This window comes from Hirundo rustica, chromosome 7 (assembly GCF_015227805.2).
Source record: "Hirundo rustica isolate bHirRus1 chromosome 7, bHirRus1.pri.v3, whole genome shotgun sequence".
Lineage (NCBI taxonomy): Eukaryota > Metazoa > Chordata > Aves > Passeriformes > Hirundinidae > Hirundo > Hirundo rustica.
In genome coordinates this window covers 30,472,401-30,493,972 of record NC_053456.1, presented here as the reverse complement: position 1 = coordinate 30,493,972, position 21,572 = coordinate 30,472,401, and the positions used below count along the sequence as shown (strand labels likewise).

At 45.6% G+C, this 21,572-nt stretch overlaps 1 long non-coding RNA gene across 2 annotated transcripts; it reads left to right on the top strand.

Annotated features, from left to right (window-relative positions):
- Nucleotides 1–1,960: 1,960 nt before the first annotated feature.
- On the top strand, nt 1,961–17,803 carry LOC120755088 (uncharacterized). Of its 2 annotated transcripts, XR_009208033.1 has the most exons (5): nt 1,961–2,098; nt 4,107–4,215; nt 5,706–5,852; nt 12,255–12,405; nt 17,404–17,803. It is a non-coding gene; the product is annotated as an uncharacterized LOC120755088 (long non-coding RNA). The 2 variants fall into 2 exon arrangements; XR_009208034.1 differs by lacking the exons at nt 12,255–12,405; nt 17,404–17,803 and adding an exon at nt 6,154–8,899.
- Nucleotides 17,804–21,572: the final 3,769 nt, after the last annotated feature.

Sequence of the window (21,572 nt, the reverse complement as noted above, 5' to 3'; positions counted from 1 at the left end):
GGACTTGCCTGAACAAAGTGTTGTTAGATGCTGTGATGGTGGTGACCATCCGCAGCTATTCTGTATTTCCTGGGCGGCCACAAGGAGAGCCTGGAGCAGGGCACCGTTCCCCTGTCAACCCTGTGAAGACGTGAGCAAGGTCCGACTCAGCTCAGTCCCCGCTTGCTCATTGCTGTCTTTTTAGATCACCAGTGAGTCAGTCAGCAGTCAGGGGTGGAAAGGGCTGGAGCTTTTTTCCCCATTCCATGAAAATCCATAAGCACAATTTTGCCAAGGCATTCTGGCATCACTGTTGTCTATTTTTATACTGAGCCCTACATTTGGCTTTTTCAACCCACTTGCTAACGCTTCAATGCGTTCCCTTCCTTGTTCTTAAAACAATGCCCCTTTTTCTGCGTGAGGGATGCTTTGAGTTTTATTTTGGATTGTTCAGGGCTGTATCCATCTCCTGGGGGTGACAGGATGGGCTTTTTTAACACCTGAAGGGTGCTGCCCACTGCCTCGCACCTTGTCTCGGCGCTTACATCTGCAGGGAGTGGGTGGTGCAGGGCTGTGGCTCTCCTCGCCTCACCTCCTACGCCTGCTTGGTGCTGGTTGGGCTCACATCTAACTGTGGATTTTTCCTTGCAAATACTGAGGAAGTGAAGGATAAGGGGAAAAATAGTTGGGATTTGATAGCATGTGCAACATCTGACAAACTTGAGTCCCCAAAGGAAGCAGCGATTGATTTATATCTTTGTCTTTATGTAACTTGGGTGTTGTCTCTATGTAACTTTCCAGGCACTTCCTCTAGCAAACTTAATAAAGACAGAAATACTGGGGTTTGTTCCCTGGGTCCCTGATAAACCCTTAGGAATATGTTACCTCTCAGCTGTGTGTCTACACAAGGGACCATCACAGCCAAGTTATTAGAGGAATCCCTCTCACATTTTCAACTTGCAATATTTTTTTTTTTTTCAGTGAAGTTAACCTTCTTGACACTAATTTTTCTGGGAAGGGAGACACTCTGCATTCTGTTCTCGCTTGTATTTTCATTTTTAGAGCTCTTAGCACTTCACCGCTAATTAACTTTCGATAACTGTCGTAGGGTTACAGTTAGTCAGCATGAATCAGACAGAAAATGTAGCTTTAGGGGACCACACTCTGTCAAAAACTATTACAAACCTTTGCTTGATTTCCGAGGAGAATATACTCGCTCAAGCAGGATATAGCAGCTATTAGGCAGCATTCTACTGCGGTAAGAAATCCTCAATAAAAGAGACTCAGTGGTTTTGGTAACGGCCCTCCTTTCAGGGTGGCTCTGAGTAATTATGCAGAATTTTCCTTGCTTCCTGTTTGTTTGTCGGATTTTCTAAATGGTGGCGGTGCTTACGCCAAAGCCGGGGTTCTGAGCTTAAAGGCGGTATTTTTACCTGTTTGCTCACAAATGTAATTCAGAAGAGGGGAGAAGGGGGTGGTCACTTACAGGTGCAGGTCAGCTCTGCCCTTCCCAGGTCTTTACAGCTGTGCAAAATTGAGTGAGAACCAATTTTTTGGCTGGGAGCACTCAAGGGAAGACGTGGCTGTGGCAAGCAGCAATGCTGTTGGTGCCAGTGATGGGTGACATTCCTGGGATGCAGCATGCAGAGCTCTCAAGCTCCATGCACGACAAATTGCCACTTTAGTAAACAGGGAAGGAGGAAGAGGAGCAGTGCAGAGCCATGTCCACAGCATGTGTTTTCCTCCCAGGCTTTTGGAGGCCTGCCACCCTGTACACTCTGACCCCTGAAACACTCAACATCATCCACAATGCCCTCATCTAGCTGTGGAAAAGCTGGCTGCAGTGTTAGATGGGATACCAAATCCTCTCGATGCTGCCGAATCCATGGTTTACCACAAAGGCCCCAGGTGCTCCCTGCTGATGATTTATTTGGCCTGTGCAGTAGGAATAGGCAGCAGCTCTGTAAGGCACTGGTGGGGAGGGAGCGAGCTCCTCTGTGCCCCACAAAGCCCTGCCTGCCTTGGGCTCTCACGCTGTGGGAGGCAGCTCCTCATCCCTGCAGCACCTGCAAGGCCAGGCTGAGCAGAAGGCACTTGAGTCCCATTCCCACCCTGCAAGGTGATGCTCATTGCCCACTTGCAGCCTGCTCTTTACTTTCTAGCTAGAACTAATAGAGGCTTTCAATCTCCAGGTGTGCTGTTTAAATCTCAACACATTGCTCTGGATGACTAAGGATGCTTCCTCTGGTTTATTTAATTTTTCTTTTGTCCCCTTTGCCCTCCCTTCCCTCTCCTTACGTCAGCAGTGGGTATAATTTGTTTGCAGGGTTCCAGGGTGTTTCATCTTTCTTTGGCTGGCCTCAAGTGCATAGGGGTTTGTTGAAGAAACAGCATTCTTGATTTCTTAGAGCAGGTATGTGGGTGTTGGATTGTGTCATTCGTAGGAGGTGAACGTCAAAGGAAGTGGGATCAACTGCTGGAGGTTTGTAAGCCAGGTACTTAATATTTGGTTTCCTGGAAAAATAAGGAAAAATAGCAAAACAGGCAACCTTTATGTCTGCAGTTTTCCCGTGTAATCAGAATAGCACAATATCTATGCGTGCTCAAGCGCAGTTTGGGTTGGCTTTGGTCTGGTTGGGTTGGTTTTCTCCCCTTGGTTTATTCAGGATGGAGAACTACTCTATTTTCCTTTAAATAGTTTCACATGTTTTGGTGCATTCTGTTGAATGTTTATGCCAGTAATACAAATAATTTGTGGTCTGCAAGTGCCCTCACAAATAATGCAATTCATTATCAGGTACATTATGTTGTCTTTTTATTTGATGTAAAATGGTGTCTTTGAGATAAAATTAGATGGAAGAGCTATTTGAGACCATTTTGTTCATCTTCAGCTTTTTTTTTTTTTTTTCAGAAGTGCATTAGTCTGAAGTATTTCATGGGCAAAATACTGAGTTATTTTGGGGACATACAAATTATCTACAAAAGAAAAGTATAGCTGCTTATTTTTACAGTAGTTTTATGGTAATCGCTGTTTTATTTGACAAGCTAGACAGAAAATTCCAGCAGAGTACTTTCTCCTAAACTGCTCTAGGGAGCAGGTATCTTTTGCAGTCCTTGTTCAGGCTAAACTTAAAAATTAAATAGGACAGAGGTACCCCTTAAAAAAAATTATTTGTCCATCTTATGGATTAGGCAAAAGGACTGTAGCAGCTTTTGGCATTTCCCCCTATGCTCGTTTTCCCATGGCTGTCAAAGGGATCTGTAGGTCAGGAGGAAGGAAAGCTGATGGTGAAGTGTTCATGGGAGAACTTGTCTGTAATCTCTGGAAAAACAGTTCTTCCCTCTCACTTCAGCAAAGTATTGTGGTGCAAATTTATGGATCTCATTGATACTTCTCCTGATTTACACAACAGCAAGCAGTATGTAAGCACAACAGTAAGTTAAGTGGCAGTGGGCCTTAAATATTTATCTGGTTTATTTTTAGAATGGCAGTTGCAGCTATTTATAGAGCAAGGAAGCAGTGATACAAATCTGACTGGATTCCTTCTTTGCTTTGAATCTGCAATAGAGAAGCGGTTGGGGTTCTTTTGACCACAAGCTCTTATCTGTGATGTTAAATCTGCTCTGATTAAGTTATAGGCTTCATTTTTCAAGAGGCTCTGAACTCCTGCTTACAAACATAAGGGATCTTGTTATCTCTGTAAAGGAGCACTGATGCAGCCTAAGAGCAGCTGTGAGACTGCCCTGTGCTGCTGTGCAGCACGAATGCCTTACATGGATTTTTCCATGGGGAGAGGTCCCAAGAGAAAACACACTTTTGGTGGGTCATTGCTTACCCATAAAACCCAGAACAGAGTCTGTTCTCCTAAGGGAGGCTTTGCTGGGCATGGGAGGGCAGATGGGGGTGTTGCTGTGAGTGAGCCTGTGTCTGTGCCAGTGTGGTGGGAAGGGACATTCCCTCTGGAAAGCAACATGAGGGCTAAACTAGGCTGGTGGATGGAGATGCCAGAAGAGAGCATGTGACCAGCATGTGCTGACTCAGAAATTAGCACTTTTGGCTCTTAGGCCACTGGTAGATGCATGGTTTAGCTTTGTTACCTAAATCTGTTGTTTCCTTTTGATTCCAGGTGGTTTGTGATCATTGGTGATCCTACCACTGATGCTGACATCCTGATGAGTCTCAGACACCTGGGCTTCACTGCAGCTGAACAGTCCTCACGCCATACCGACAGGCAGGTCAGCACCTGGCAGGACCAGTTTTATTGCTGCATCCCTCCTGTGGAGAAAGAGGGCTTGCCCATTGTCATGAACTTCAAAACATCATTCTGTATTTCATTTAAGAACAAACTTTGAGAGCCTGGGAAGGAAAGAGAATTAACAAGAAGTCAACCCCCTGTGTTTGCTATGAGAAACCACAGGAGGTGGTATGGTTTTGTGAGGAGGCCATGGGAGCAATGTTTTAGTTGTGGATAAGTGCATGTCTGTCTGTCTTGTGCCTTCCAGATTTATCTTTATACTGACTGTTGTTTCTCCTTTCCACGTTTATACAGTAGCCTTTAGTAATTGTCCTGGGATTTGACAAAGCACTCTTGGAAGAATGAATTGCTAGTACTGTTAAACAAACGTGAAAAGAATTATTCTCTTTTCAGCATTTCCTGAAATTAAATTTTAGCCTCAAGGTGTGCTCAGCTACCTTCAGGATTAATCTCTTTATTGTCAAAGGAGCCTGTCAAGCCCTTTTAGATCAAAGGAGGCTGTTTTCTATTAAGAAGGTTCTGATGATGTTTTCCAGCTCTTGGGTATGACACAAAGGCTACCTGTGGCTCTCCACTGCTCTTTGACCCGTTAAGTTTTTGAGTGTCTTGCTGCTTCCTATTTCCTTCGACGTGTGGGCTCTGCCAGGTCCAGCTCAGGCAGGTGGCCATCGGCACGGCCACCACCAGGCACCTCCAACCTACCAAAAATACCTCCTTGCTCTCTCACAGCCTGTCTGGCCAGGGTTGGGCTGTTGATGGTTTCACAGCTTGCTGTTCCTTAGGGACGCACCGCCGTACGCCTGCACCCACATGGAATCCACCGGTGCAAAATTCCTGTTGCCAGCAGAGCACGCCAGCTTGGCATTCTTCCCCTCCCTTCCCAGGATGCCTGGCCCTTTTAAATTCCTACTTTTCCTGCTTTCAGATGCAGTCCTCTGTCATTACACTTCTGAACAGGCTGCTTAATGACTTTTGTTTTTCGTCACCAGCTCAGAATTTTTTGACTGCTGCATTTGTTCTGTTTGAATATAAACATGGGAGAGACGAAGAAGAAAGTGCTATGGAATGTTTAGGTAGAGATATGCCAGTAGCTTTGCCTGATTAATGGATTTACATTGTACATTACTCACAGGCAGCTTTCCAATGTCTTTCTCTAAAACTAGGTAATTTGTTTAAAGGGCTATCTTTTTGTAAAATTCCAGTAAGAGAGGGTACTTGGTGGAGTTATGGACATCTAGGCAGGGAGAGCCAGGATAGGATGTACAGTCATTTTACCCCTGCTAGTCACAGCCATTCCTGTAGGTACTTGAGAAATGCAGGATGTGCCCCAAATAGATCTTTACAAATATTCCCCGATGGAGTCATTTCAGCCTCTCCTGACATCCGTATTAGCTCTTGCTGACAACAACAGGATTTTTGTGACAGTGACTGCAGCAGAGTACAAATGCTTTTCTTCTCCTTTCGTGCCAGCCAGCAAGTGAAGGTAAAGACTTGCTATGCTGACTCAGAGGAAAGGTTGAACAAGCCTGGGCTCCTGCCTCTGACGGTGGCCAGAGAATCTTCAAGAAAGTCAAAGAAGAAAAGAAGCACTTTTCCCTGATTCATCCTATTCACAAAGTGAGTATTTCCAGCTCTGGCATCTATTCTGACAGGATAAGAAAGGATAACTTAAAAAAATAGTGTGGCAATGTGAGGAGAGAGGCTTTCTCTTGAAAGTACTAGCAGGGTTTAGTTTTCTGATCTGATGCCAAATGCAACATAGGTGCATGCCAAATGCCTTTGCAGTAGGACTTGTCCAGGAGCTTTACAGCTTTGCACCTCTCTCTCTCTCTGTGTCCTACTGCTCTGATTCTGTTGGAGTCAGTGGGATTCCTCTGGTGCTGAGCCTGTATGAAAATCTGGCTTCTCCTGACTGCAGGGCACATCTCCAGAGTGTGAAAGAGTGGGAGAGCCCAGTTCATGCCATTTGCAGGGCAGAGTGTCAGTGAGACCTGTAACTTCTTGGCTGTTCGGGACTGGGGAAGATCACTTCTGCTGAGACAGTTTATCTTCTGTCCAGTTTACCCCAGCGTGGAGTGAGACCACCTTCTGAAAGTGAGGGGTGATCTGGGCTGGTCCCTGTGCATCCTACCATCTACTCATGACCAGCCTTGTCTCATGCTCCGATTTCCTCTGGATGTGGAGCCACGTTCAATGTCGTTATAAATCTGCCAAAGGTGGTGGCATCAGTACCAGGATCCTCTGAGGCACAGGTGCCTGGATTAGGTTGCTGGATTATCTATGTATATAATGCTGAAAATGCACAAGAGATGCAGGCATAAGAGTGACTCCAGGTTGAAAGTCAAAACTCCTTTTCCATGCACTGCCAACTTTTCTAACTGCACAGCATTCCTCTGGCCTTTCCAGTTCTCTAATATGGATATGAATGCAAAAGGATATAAAATATGTCTGTCTGTCCATATTTATGTCAAAAGGTTAAAGTTAACAGGAGACTGAACTTCTGGCTTGGATTTTTTCTTTCACTTCTGGAAAAAAAACTTTTTAAGCTGTTAATTTCAAAAACAGCACGGTCTGGAAACAAGAGCTTTTCTTCTGTGTCATTAAACTTGAAGTCTGTTCCCAGAACTGTATGTCCAAAGGAAAGCATCCCTAGGCAGGTGTTATTTGCCAGCTGACTTGGACCTTTGGCACTTCTCAGCTCTGAGCAAGCTTCCTTTGTGTGGAGACATGCCAGAGACCTGGTGAGCTTGCAAACACCGTTCCCTGCTTCAAAGGAGTTCCAATACCAAACACACCAGGGCATCCTGCCAGCTCCATAAAGCAAACAGGCTACAGTCTGAAGAGGTCAGAAACAACTTAGACACACCTGGAAATACTCATGAAGCCCTTGGACCTCATTATTATTGCTCAAGGTGTCCAGCAGCTCTGCAAACATTCAGATGGTGTCTGAGCCAGGCAGGTGTGGCTTCAGCAGCTTGTATACCCAAATAAATTCAGCAGGCTGGAATCACGCAGCTAACGCTCGTCCATTTCTTCATTTGTTGTTATCTAAGTGTCTATAATCCTTGTAGGGAGATACGATGCTGGCTTTCCCAGGTATCCACATGTAGAAAGGACAGGGATAAAAATATCTGTGCTTGTGTTCAAAGACAGTGGGGACAAAGCAGCGTCTGCTGGCATTAGGCCAGGGGAGAGACATCCTACTCCACAGGCAGGTGGCCACTGCCTGTGGCACAGCGCTGCTCCTGCCCTTCCAATCCACACTGCCTGTCGTCAGCAACAGCATCTTCCAGCCCGAAACACCCATGTTGACTAAGCTGATCGTGTGTGGCCACAGGATGCCTTAAGACAGAGAATTGCCACTTGCTGAGAATGCTTAAGAAACTTCCAAAACATCTCTAAGTGGCCAAAACTTGCGGTGCTCAAAATCGTTGTCCAATATTCTGTAGGCATATATTGCTCTGCAGATATTCCCTGTTGTTGATTTTGCTTCCAGCTGTGCATCCAAGCCAGGTGCTATATTAGTTTCTTTTGCTGTGAGTCACAGCACCACAGCCCTGCGAGAGATCATTGCTACATCCACTGAAAATGGAGTCTTCAAACCTTTGAAGAAGGAAAATGGGAAGGTTGTGGAGAGGTGACCCATCCTGTGCACAGACCTTAAAAAAAAACAGGAACAGGGAATCTGGGGAAGCAATGGCTGGGATGTTCCTCAGCCCCTTCCAGCAGAAAGGTGGAACACGTTTGGGTGCACTGACTCCCTTTATTTGAAGGATAATTAGCTGTTGAGCTTTGAAGTCTTACTTATGGGGCTAATGTGTGATTAGGATGCCCAGCAGTGGGGCCGAGTGCTGAGATGTTCCACACTGGAACATCCACTGTTGTGGAACACAGCACTCTGGGTTTCCATTGTTGTGCTGCAGCTGAGACCAGCTTTCAGTGGGGAACCAGACCAGCTGCTGCTGCTCTTGCTCTGAGCCCTCCTAAATGGAATTTGCTCCCTCACGAGAAACATTGATGAGATTTAAATCATTTTGATGCAAAGCAATGGTGTTACAGGTACTGTGCCGTTACTGATTTTGTAGGATTTATATTTCCAGCGTGGCTAACAGGTAGCCAGCGGAAACCTCGCTGTGGATTGTTTGATGTTCCTCAGAAGCAGGTGTTCTTCAGTCAGGGTCTCTTGTTCCCTGATGCCACAAAACACCATGCCCTTCCCAGTCTTTGTGCCTACTGGTGTTTGCAGGAAAGAAATTCTTGTTTCAGGCTGAAATAACTCCTCCCCAGTGGTTTCAGCTGTATGTTTTCAGTGTATTGGGAGCAGAATGTCAGACTGGTATTGCGTGGGGCATGGCAGGTGGATCTGAAGGACCTTTTTTGTATTAGAGACAAGTGGAGATCCTGAAGGCCCTAAATGGCACAGAGAGAAGGTGATGCTGGGACTAGGCAGAGTGAGAGTCAGGCAATGCAGTGCCAGCATGGATGGGATAAGAGTGAGCTGGGCATAAAAGGTCTTAGTTTGGCTATTGGTCCTCTCAAGTGAGGGTTGACTATAAAATCATGACCCTCAGGCAGTTTGGAACTGGGATTTCTTGCTTAGAGATGGTATATTCCCTGCCACAGAAACAGCATTAACTCCTTTAGTGACAGTTTGTAACACGAATCCTGGCTGTTTAATTGGATTTATCATGGCTATTGGGAGCATAAATGTGTTTACAGATTTGTTTTGAAAGCTTTTTTGTGTGTTTTTCTCATAGCAAGTCAACTTCCATGTGGTGCAATTATGTTCAAGATGTTCCCTGTAGCACTGGAATAATGTCAGATTATACTGTGTGTGCATGTTGTTCTTCAAAAGGATTTTATCTGAGGCATGATGCACTGTGGCAGGAGGAGAAAAGGAGCTTAGTTTTTATTAAGAGAGGCATAAAAAGCTTAAAACACAAAAAATTCTGTCAAATCCTGTTTCCTTATTATAGGAAATACTTGTCGCTGTCTACCAAAACGTGAAACTTTTTCCCCTTTAACTTCTTTCCTGCTCCATCCAACTCTGCCAGAACACAGTCCACACAGCTTGCCACTGTTGTGCCACAGCCTTTCCAGCATTGACAGGTCAAGACAAAGGCAGCAAGACAGTTCAGAGACAAGCATTTAGGGAAAATAAAAGAAGGGATGACTTTCATTTGTTTTGGAAAGTGTCATCATTTTTCTTTGGTTTACAGTGTGGCCTGGAAACTTGCAGTGTGTTTCATGCAGTTGTACAGGAGGCTCACGTGAAGCCTGCTCACATCTCCAGCCACAGGGCTGACTCCAAAGGGATGCTGTGGAACAGGAACCACTCTTGGGTGTCAGGGGCTACAGCACACAGAGCTTACTGTTCCATTTGTCTCTTTTTTTTTTTTTTTTTTTTTTTTTTTTTTTTTTTTTTTTTTTTTTTCCCCTTTATTTCTTTTATTATTATTATTAACTTGGATAACAATGCAACTTAAAGTGCAATTTCCTGTCTGATGGCAGTTCAAATATTAAATGTCACATCTGCCTAGTACTTTAATTCTTAACTATGACAAGTTTTAAGTTTTCCCAGCACTTCTAAAAGAGACAGTTGTGATGTGTTTCACTCCCTGCTGAATGATAGTCAGAACCTCAAATTTGTTGCATGAACCATTATTATTACTAGTCCTAATTGTTATTAGTAAGCCTTGTAAGAGGAGTTACTTGGAACAGCAGCACAACCCTCCCCACCGTGGGAAAGGTCAGGGTTTTCAGCCGTCGCTGTTCGCAGTCTGTCACTCTGTGTTGGTCACAGCTTTCCTTTTCCTAAGTTGCACTGAAGGACAACTTTCAGGGACATGCCTCTGCTCTCTCCTGCTGCCTCCCGAGTCCACCCCCTCCCCACAGTGCCTCTCTGTCCGGGGAAAGCTGCCAAGCCCTTGGCTGAGGTCGGCAATGCCTTGAACAATGCAGGCATTTGAAAACTAGAAAGCTGAAAGCTCCTGTTCTTGTGACCAATGGGATGGATGGAAAGATCAAAGAAGAGGACACACAACTTGGGAGGGTGTAGTGGGTTTTGGAAGCCAACAGCAGTCGGGCTCAGTGCCTGTGATGCACAGAGCATTGCTGCTGTGCCACAAAAATGCAGATGGAAAGTCATGAGGAGCTTGCAGCTGTGCTTTGCTTCTCGAGGAGCTCCAGGCAATGACTTGCCTTTCTGTCATAAGCTCCAGTGAGGTAAGGGAGCAGGAGAAGGGATGCAGGTACATCAGAGCTCAGTGGAAAGGGAAATCACTAGAAACAAAGCTGAGGGATCTTTGGCAATCAGATTTCTGGTGGCCCTGAGTGGATTCGCACAACTCAATCTGGCCCCAGAAACTGAGAGTGGCAGCAGAGCTGAGAGCAGTGTAACTCTATGCAAGCTTCAGGTAATAGTTCCCATTGGCTTAGCAAACCTCAATCTGCAGATCTGCTTTGCCAATTGAAATTTTGGCCTTGATTATAAAGGAGGAAAAAAAAAAAAAAAAGATAAAAGCCTGAAGCTCTGAGCAGGTATGTAGGAATGTACCCAAGAATGTAGAAGCACGCACACCTTTGTGGGCTTAATCAGGTAGATATTTGTCAAATTTTTCAGAATAGTTTGTATATTCAAAAGAAAAATCACCTTTAAAAATCAGCATGCTTTGCAGAAACTTGGTGAGCAGAGCATTTTAGAGAATTTGGGTTTTTACCCTGCTTCAATCAGGGTAAAAAGCTTGAAAGATGAGTTGCTTTAAAGCATTTCACAAGACCCGTGAGTCATGCAAAATCCTATCGCATTTTTCCTCTGGTTGAAATCACAGAAGTTACGAATGCTAGAAGAGTTATTAGATCATAGATAAAGAATGCTGCACAATGGGTTGGCAAAAATAAATGAATAAACCCCCCTAATTTTCCTCCAGCTTCTAATTCCCTGGGGAAGAATTCAAGAGGCAAGAGCGGAGTATCGCAGCTCATCCTCAAAAAGGAGTGGCATGCAGCTGCATCCCTTGCAGAGCTGCTATTCCTTCTCTTGGTTTCTTCAGTGCTCCAGGCAAAAGGAGATTTTTAAACCACTCCTTTATCTAGCACAGTTAATTTCCCCACCCTGTACCAGCTCAGCTTCTCTGGCAGGTATGGTGGGGGATGGTGGACCCAGGCTTTCATCTGCTCCCAAGTCTTCTGCTAACAAAATTGCCCATTTGTGATCCCACAGAACCTGCTCTGTGCCCAGAGAGATCCAGGCAGGCAGGGAGAAGGTGTCATGGTGTTTATATAACTCAGCTCTACCAGTGTCAGCTCTTCTGTCATGTTAGGATACCTGTATCCCCCAGGTATTTTTATTACTAGAATAAATCCTGCCTGGAACTACTGCTGGGATCTGTGGGTAAGTGCTAGGCTGACCTTCCAACTTTTTTCCCCATGTTTATTTCTTATGTCACTGTCACTTCTGAATTCCTTCTCCTTTTAGTTTCTTTTCCCTGAAATGCTGTAGTTGGGTTTCCCAGATGTGTTCCTTGTTGATCAGGAATTTCTAAATGCTGAGAAGGAATTGCAGGAAAGCACTAGGCAGTGGGTCTTGTGTGACCATAAACCATAAAAACATTTAATCAGATGGAAAGTCTTGCTTTCTATTTCAGTCACCATTTTTTTGAGCACATATTAGAGGTCAGAAATTAATTTTGGCACAAATAAAGTAAATTCAAATAAGAGGAGAAACATGTGCCATTTTTGTCAGTACTTTGTGGGGGGAAAAAAAACAGCAGAGGAAAAACAATTATTTTTAATTGCTTACATGATTGAAATCTGTATGGTGTTTAGCTGAGGGAAAATAGTATAGTTCAGCAACTTTGCATGTGGCACAGAGATGAATAGTTCTGCTTCTCAACAAACCTCAAACATTCTCACTGTTCAAGAGATTTCTAATGACCTCTCGTTGCTACTTTTTTTCAGGTTCCCTTTTTTCACACATTTTTGCCTTTCCCACAGTCAGTTCATCCTCTCTCTCAACAGTTCCCACTGGAGAAGAGACAATGGAAAAGAGAAATGCAGCAGCAACCTTTGGGCATTCAGCTTCTTCCTTATTCCCAGCACGGTGTAGGATCTGCCATCTTATCTTCCCTCTAGCAGTACATGTGAAGGGTCAGTAACAGCCTTGAAACAGGTAAAATTAAACCTATCCTACTTTTGGAAGGATGCAGAATTCCACACGTCTGTAATGAACAGTGATACTAATTTAGTGTAAAATCTATTGTGTATGTTAATGAGCTAGGTCTTGCCAGGGCTAAAAATAAATCTCAGTGTAGGAAAGGCTTACAGAATGAGCAAAATTGCTCATTACCAAAAAAATTCATCTGTTGTCAAAAGCACTTGATCATGTAAGATCTCCAGCTCTCTGTTTCTTCTGGGTAACACCAGACCTACTTACCCCTGCTCCTGAAGGTAGTGGGCGTAGTGAGCAATTTTAATGTCTTCTGTAGTGAGGATGGTGATACAAGACTTCTCAAAACAGGTAAGGAGATGCATCAACTCAAGGTAACTCAGCCTAATTATTTGGATTGAAATTTTGCATGTCAAAGTTTAGCCAGTTTCATTACAGGAAATGTTAGGTATGAAATGAAGCTCCCAGCCCTGACAGTATTCATCACCTTGGGATGGATCAGCACCTTAACCAGCCTGTTCTGTCTTTGAAAAGATTGCAGTGAATTTTGGAAAGAGAAAGGCCTATAAAGCGATTATTGGAGTCTATTTGAGTCAACTTTGCAGCCATCCACACAATATTCAAAGGTGACCATGTCTTTTCTGCTTTGTTTTCTCAGCAAACCCTTTGGAAGGGTTTCTGTTGTGCGTGTATTTCAGCGTATTTGTAAGTGGGGTTTTACTTGTATGTGACCTTTCTCAGTGATGTCAGACTTGCACAGAGGAAAGCAAAGCTGCAGGCTTGGGTTTTGCTTGCTTGTTGCTAAACCCCAGGTCTCACATGTCTGTGTTGGCCAGCAGTCACTTTCTGACAGATCACAAGGTTAGTCTTTGCTTCCCTTCATCCAGCTGTCACTGGTACTCTCTAAGGCACCACCACTTAGGCTATATGTCAGAAAATGCAAAATTTGCTGGTCTGCCTCAAGGAAGCAGCTACAGGAAAAAGCAGTGGAACTCCTTACTCTAGATCCCATGGAAGTGACCACTGGTGGGACTGGTGACAGCTGTTGGAGCTGGTGGTGTGTGTTGTGTGCTTCCAGCCGTCCCAGGGGGTGTTGCTTTGATGCAAGGATCTGAGGTGATCACACATGTCTTGGTGGATTGGAGGAAGAAAATTCATGGTTTGTTTATGTGTCAGTAGCACCAGGATATCCCAAGCATTGGTCAGAACCCCTTGGTGCCGGATCGCAGTGACAAGACAACCCCAGTTTCAGGAGATTGGGGGTGAATGTGTGAATTCAGCAGGGACAGGTGGAGGGAATCAGTTAGAGAATCATGGAATTGTCTGAGCTGGAAGGGGCCCTTGATGACAAGGGTCATCAAGTCCAACTCTTCAAGGCATGGCCTGTACTGGGGTTTTGATGAAGGGATACAGTTTTGCAGAAAAAATAACATTCCCCCTTTTCCAAGGAGGATGAGTTGTAGGCATTGTGTCAGGACTGCCTTAAAAGACAGCAAACTGCCTGCTTTATAGGTCTGGACAGATGTTTTGCCATGTGAAGAGCACCTTTTCTAAAATGCAAAGTGCAGTTTTCTTTGTTGTTGTGCAGTGGATGTTCCCTGTGCTGGTCTATCACCATGGTGCTGGACTGGGGAAGCTGAACATCAAAAGCTTTAGGGAGCTGTATGGCTCAATTGTTTCTGCTTTCATCATTCATTAAAAAAAAAAAAAAAAATCTAAATGGGAGATGAGAACCTGCCTTCCTGAGATTCATATGAAAGCAATTGTAGGACCAAGCAGCAGCAGGGTACTTTCTCAGAGATGAGTAGATGGTTGGGCCTCTACAGGAAATCTGCAGCAAACATGATCATTCAAAAATAACTCTTTGAGGCTATGGGATGTAAATGAAAAGAAATAGCTAATCAAAAGGAGAAGAAAGACACTGAAAGGAAGTGTTTTATCTGATGTCAGAAGCTGTTGGCTTTCATTCTGATCTTCTTGGGGTTTTTTTTCTGTATATAGCTTTTACAGTGCTCTTAAGTCTTCTCAAAAGGTTATTACTCTTCCAGTGGCAATAGAGAGGCTGAGATGATATTTGCAATGAGGGTAAGTGACTCTCTTGAGGTTTTGGCACCCACAGCTCCAGATTAACTGGAAATGCAGGCATTCAGTAAATCTGAAAATAAGTGCCTCTTGGCCCTGTGCACTTCAGAGAAGTCAAATGAAGTTTTGTGAGTGGGACCAGAGCAGGAACACGGCATATTCCACATATTTAGATGGGACGCGTATTTAGAAAAATTAAGCCCCCCAGAATGAATGCCAGCTCATAAGGTAGTGGCCTCCATTCTTTTTGTCCAGACTATCTCATCCATGGAAGTCTGGGAAGCCCTGCTGTTAATTCCATTGATGGGAACAGTGAGACTTCCCTTTCTGGTATTAGTTTTGGCTGACCAGAGGTGTAATTCTGACAGAGTTCTGTTATTTAAAATCTCCTCGAGTTTCCAATTTCCCAAGTAAAAGTGCTCCATTTAAGGTCTGGAGTGGATTAAAGCAGTGAGTGCTAATCCAGAACTGGTTCTTGAGATGCTGCACCGGTAGGGAGATGGCTTCGACTGCGATGAGGTGAAAGGCCAGGAAGGACCTGGCAATCAAAAACCAGCGCTGGAGACAGAAGGATAATACCAATGAGGCATGTGCACATACATACACATCCCAAATACACAGCGTTGTCTCAGTTGTACAGAAATGTTCCCTGCCTCCCCAGCAGTCACTAACCCGCTATTTTTCTTCCAGAAACTAAATCTTTGACAGACTTGAAATGATGAGTAATGACTCCACTTTCTTCCATTCCAGCTGCCACGCAGGCACGCGCGTTGGTTGCTCATTGACCCAGCAAAATTTGAATGTCCTCCCCTTCTCTTGTTGTCCCGTGTCTACCCTATCACTTATCAGTTGCTTGCTGCTATTGTATGGTGAGACCACCTTCTCTCAGCAGGCACTGTAGTTGTGTTTTACAAGAAGAAAGAAAACGCTGGTAAGCAGTGGTACACATCCAGGGAAAATGTCAGCACTTAAACCCAAGCTTTGCTTTTCCCTCTGAGCTGTCATAGCTGGATCCTCTGCCCTTCTTTGTAAGTGGGTTTGAGGAGGTGGTTGTTTTGGCTGGAATTGGAGAGGCACAGGTGGTACCACCAGCTGTAAATTGGAGGAGGCACTTCCTGATTATGACCACTGCCTACACACAGCTCACTGCCAAGAGAGGAGCTGGAAGGCGCAGAAGCCTTCTCCTTACTTGGAAAAGGAGGGTAGTCATTGCTCCCCTCTCCTGCAGGCTTTCACCTGTAGACTTTGGGCTTCTTTGTCAGTGCTTGGCTTCCTAAAATGCTGTGATGTGAACAACCCTCAGCCACCAGTGAGAGATGGATAAATTGAGGCACAGGGTATTTAAACTCAGGCATCTCACATTTAGGTACCTGGGTCTGTATATACAAGTGCATGGTATGTTTGAAAGCCGGCTTACTTTTTAAAGAGCCTTCAGCATGGATTCAGATGTCTGCTTAGCTATGGCAAAATAAGTGGTGAATGACTTCCTGACCTCTGCAATGTCAAGATTTTGCTCTCTAAATGTCACTGGCGAGAGGCTTATACTGAGCTGCAGAGCAAGCATGCACCGGGCTTGTCTGTGAGGAGTTTAGAATGTTGCTCTGGGAGTGGGCGGAGAAATTTCAGAGGGCCCTGACAGCTACCTGGTCCCAGCTGCAAGCACACACCCCCATTTGCACTTATGCATTTTTATTTCCAGGTTACAATTTTTTGGTTATTGTCTGGTACTCATGTCCCCACCTTCACATAATGGAGACCTCTGTTTGCTGTCCTTGACTTGCTTCGTCTCCAGGAAAATTGTGCTGCCTTGTCACCCTATGTGCTGAAAGCCCTTTCCCTGGGGTGATGCCTTGGCTTATTGCCACCTCACAGTCTTGGTTTTCATTTCTTGTCCTAAACATGGATCCACCGCATGGGGTGCAGCAAGTGAGGGAGAGGCACCGGGAGGGTTCACCCACCGCTGCGCACTCCACGCCCACGAGCACCAGAAGAGAGCCAGATGAAAAGATTAAAGTCCCAAACTGCAAACCCCCTTGGGCTCCTGATGAGATCTGAGTGCCTGGCTGCAAGGCCAAACTCCCACTCTGGAGATGCAGAGCCGTGTGCGCTGTCGCTCACGCTGGAGCCGCCGGCTCCCGGCATCCCCTCCTGCTGCCGGCTTTCGCTGGTTATACGGACCAACAATTAAATAATAAACCAGTTTTGCCCTGAAGGAAGGTCCTGGGGGATGCCTTGGCAATACCTGGGGGCTCAGGGGTGGCTTTACGCTCCCCTTGTTGCACAACAGAGTTTTGGGGTTTGTAGCCTTCACTGGCACCTTGCTTGCTTGTGTGGAGGCTGGATTGCTTTGCTTGGGATGTGGGATGGGACTGGAGAGGGACGGGTGGCAGTCAGCAGCATGGTGAGCACACGGGGACGATGGTGAGTCCTTTGATGCCATCTGGTCATTTCTTAGAGGTCTCTTACAAGTTTCATCCCAGCAAAACTACCACTAGGTGTGTGCTCACAGGCAGTGGATATTCTCTCTTTTTTTTTTTTTTCCTCCCACTTGATCTTCATTAGGACTGGGCAAATAATTGCCTTTTTGGATTTATGGCTGAAAGGCACAGAAGTCAAATTGTCACAAAGCACTATTACTGTGTTTCTGTTTGTAATTTTTGTTTGACCAAATCAATGAGTCTGAGCCAAAATGATGATTCCAGCATCACCACAATACTCAGCACGCTGAGCTCTCAAAAGCAATTTTTTCCCCAGCGTTGTATTTTTTAAATATTTTTTTATATATGAGTGTTTTTATAATCAAAACCAGGCCATTTCAAAGCAAAAACTTCAGCCCTGTGTGGCTATTTTGAAAGCATTGGAATAGTATATTTTGACCTCTGAGGAGTTTTTCTTCCTTCTCCTCCCTTTGCTTTTCAGATGAAGCTCTTTGTCAGACACAGGCTGAACCTGTGAAGATGTTCAGTTCTGGAGCTCCCTGTTCCAGCACATTTCCCAGCTCTGCTTCCCAAGAGCTCAGGTGACACTGAAGTACAGTGCATGCCAGCACCTTCTGGTCCCTGCAAGAAATGCTGTGGGGTTTGGGGGCCAGACAAGCAGTGCCAGAGTGGCCATGAACTGCCTGCTGTGCAGCCCTGCCCTGCCTCCGGCTGTGGAAGCATTGGGATCTGTGCCTCCAGGGAGAACAGCAGCAGGACCTGTGTTTCCCAAGCTGCTGAAATGGGCATAAGCAAAACATCACACAGGCATAACCCTAAAATGGAGTAATTTCCAGCTTTGTGTCTGTTTTGATGAAGATTAAAGGCTAAGTTTTAGCAAAGTCTTTTTTTTATTAACTGTATGCTCACATAGGTCTTTGTGATGCATCTCTGTCTTCCAACTGAGTATAATTAGTGCACTGTTTTATTTACATAGGATTAATGTAATTCAAATGACTAGATTAAATTCTTTGATCTCCAGGGTACAAGAGGTGAGATTATGATGATTTACGATTTTAAACAGTTGCTCCTGGCCATGAAATCTATTCATTTGAAAATCAATAGAAAGATATCACTTGCTATGTTGATAATTTCCTCTGCTGCTCAGCCCTGACCCTATTCTCCTAGTTTTCACCATCCTATCAAGTTTTACCAATCCTATCAAGCTTTTGTTTTTGTTCCTGGCAGCTCTGATCCACCTGATCCTGCACAGCCCTTCTGTGTGTCTGTGGTACTCTATTTTAATTTGAAGCCACTGTCTGATTTATATGCTCCAAGCATGCTAACTCTTTTTCAAAACTCTTTTCCCAACCATGCATTCAGTCAGATGGTGTAGCTGCCAAAAATACATGCAACTCCATATTTGTTCTTTGTTGCACTGGGTGAATTTATAGGTGCAGTGTATTAGAGACTGTAAACTTTCTGATCTCTAACAAGGGCTGTTGTCTGTTCAGCAAGTCCTGCCCATTGCACAAGGATATGAATATTTATGATGCTAAACAATAATACTTGTCTCTGACCCTCTTCATCAGCAGATCTAGCATTGCTTCACTGAGGAAGCAGTCAAATCATTATCCTAATATCCAGATGGGGAAACTGAGGTGCTGCAAGGTGAAACAACTTGCCCAATGTCAGCAAAGGAGAGCTACAAAGGGAATGCAGCTGTCTCTGTCCCCAGCTACACGGTACAGCCCCTAGACCCTGCAGCCCCCTCAGTGACAATGACAGCTCATGAAATTTGTCTTTTATGCAATGCATTCTTCTCTATTAACAGCAAACAACTCCAGTGTTTTCTTCACAGGTACTAATAGCCTCCCTGAGAAATATGTTTCAACATGCATTTTCAGCAGTACTTGTGTGTGTGTTGTGCCCCAGCCAGCAGCTGTGACCTGCTAGGAGGAGGCAAACTGGGGCGAGGTTGCACCTACGCCCCTGCACTCTGCTCCTCTGCTCCAGCACCCCTCCGCTCCTCCAGTGGCAGTCAGGGAGGTTGGGGACCGACCACAGAGATGTTCTGCAATACCAGCTGCTGTGTTGGCAGCCTTGGAGTTGCCTCTGGCTCTGACTTACTGTCTTGTCTCCTTGAATATAATTGCTCACTGCTGATTTTTTTTTTTTCCCTTTACCCTACTCAGATTCCTCGTCAATCTCGCAATTTGGGGAGTCTGAGGAAATAGAGAACGGATCATCTGCAGACTTGTTCTGTATAGTATGAAAGTGTCCCTGTGCCATGTGTGATTCCAATCTCTTTTTCCTTTTATCAGAGTGTCAGACTGCACCAGCCAGGTCTGTGTGCTGGGCAGGGAAGGACGGAGCTGCTTCTGCGGAGGCGCTCCCCGCTCCCTGGAGGTGACGGCACATCTCTGGCTTCCCCCACCCTAACCCTTCCACCTCCCCACCCTGCTCAGCTCAGCCTTGCAAAAGTTCCATAGCAGGGCATGTTCTGCCCCGGCCGAGCCCGCTGGGGCAGGGCTGCTTGGGCAGCACTGGCTGTGGGGAGTCCTTGAGGAATGGCAGAACACGTCTCCTGGAAATCTGCCTGTGCTGCAGAAGAACCCTTCCTTGATATTTGGAGGTCTCAAGGGAGCAAATCGCTTCACAGCTATAAAATTAACAGAACTCTATCCACTCCTCCCTTCCCATTTGTGCATGGCAACATCTGAAGGACACTTTTACCTCCAGATGTCAGGACACGTGGGAGAAGGAGCAGACTCAGAGCCTGTGTGTCCTCTCTGGGATGTAAGCAGAAACAGTACCTTGACAGGAAAGTGTTTGAATGTTAATGATAGGACACTGCTATAAAACACTTAAGAAACACTTCCCTGCTTTTTGCTGGGGAAATCTCAATTTGTTGGCTGCCACTGGCTTTTTGCCCAGCAATCTCAGATCTGCTGGTGAAGGGAGACAGCAGAACACATTTGTCCTATTCCTCTTCCCCAGAGTGAGATGCCAGACTGGAGCAGATATGCTGCTGTTCCTGTTCCTAAGGACACACTAGAGGGGAGACTACAGTCTGTTCAACCCTTTCCTATACCTGCCTTGATATATTCAATAGCCCAGGGCAGGGCTGAGTTACACCTCACTCACTAGCAGCCCCTGGAAGCACAGCTGAGTGGTGTGAGGATCTCCACAAATCCATTGGAATGCTCCTGGAGCAGTGTTGTTAGTCTCTCTTTCCCTTGGATGCACACTCACAGTCCCAGGCATGCAGTGTCCCTGCCCGAGTCCCAGCACAGCATTGTCCTGGGTGGACTTCAGCGATGTCCCAGGAGCTTCTTGTGGGAGTAGGGAATTGTGTTGGGCACCACTGGTTAAAATTTGGGTTTCCACCTTGATGTGCATTGTTCCCACTCCTTTTTTTCCATGGGAGGGGCTGAATTTCTGTTGCATGGTATATAAAGCATTTAGGACAAAAAGTCTATGCAAGTGTGATACTAATAATATTTTACAGCTTTAATTACCATGATTGTAGTGCCTAGAGGCGTATGCAAAAACATTTTGAGTGGGTGGAGAGGAGGCAGTGCTGTGAACATTTTTGTGGTTTTGCTGGGCAATGTGCAATGGAGTTTTCTCATGGGAACCACAGCATGCCAGGGAGAAAAGCTGCCTCTGCCTCCTCATCTGCTCTGTTGGGATACTGGATCACACCCCAAAGACGAGGAGACAGCCCCAGTCACTCCAGTTTTGGGGAAAAGCTGGGGTGACCCACACTCTGCTTTGCACGGGGGCTCCAGGGGCAGGCGCTGCTTGCTCCTCCAGGCAGCAGGTATTTTTCCTCAGGCCACATCCCTTCCGTGCAGTCAGCTTCACCCGCGGGGTGATGGCCGGGTTGGGCAAGCGCCGATGCTGGAGAGCAGCGTGCTGCTCTGGGTCAGGGCGTGCAGCGCAGCCGAGCTCCCGCCAGCCGCCCACCCGTGCCTGCCGTGCCTGCGTGGGCAGCGCCAGCGACACACAGCGCCCCGCTGCCGGCGGGCCGAACGCGACCCGGGCTCACAGCTCACCGGGAAACAGGGCAATTCCCGTGCAGGAATGCGGGTTTGGGGAGCTTGCGTGGTAGGAAATGAATGAAAGGGTGCTTGCGTTTCCGCAACTCCGGAATGCGGTCCTGCATCCTTAGAACTTTTTAAAACTTCGTTCCTAGATCATATATTAATTTTCAGACGTTTTTATGTAGTTCTGGTGACAGCGGTTTGACATAGATGCCACAAAGCCTCAGCCTTCTATTGGAGAAGCTGAAAGAGAAATTCAGTTTTGTTCGGAGGTGTTTACCAAGGAGCCAGGTCAGGACTCTGCTTCCTGCTCTGACAAACAGCCACGATGTGCAAGGGAGCCGAGGTGTGGATTAGGCGGCCGGGAAAAAGGAAAGGAAACCCTGTGTGACAGGTATTCCCAGCTCTAGGCAGAGCTGGACGTTGCCTACAAGACAAGCGTATTTTATTGAAGCTTTTTTCCCCTCACTCTCTGATTTTTTCCACACATGTAATGCTTTTTTTCTGCTGTTATCTGCACTAAATATGAGTTACTTAATTTATTATTTATTACTTAACTTATCACCGAAACACGACTTACTTCAAAACTCATAGTTTAACCAATTCCCCATCAGTAAAACAA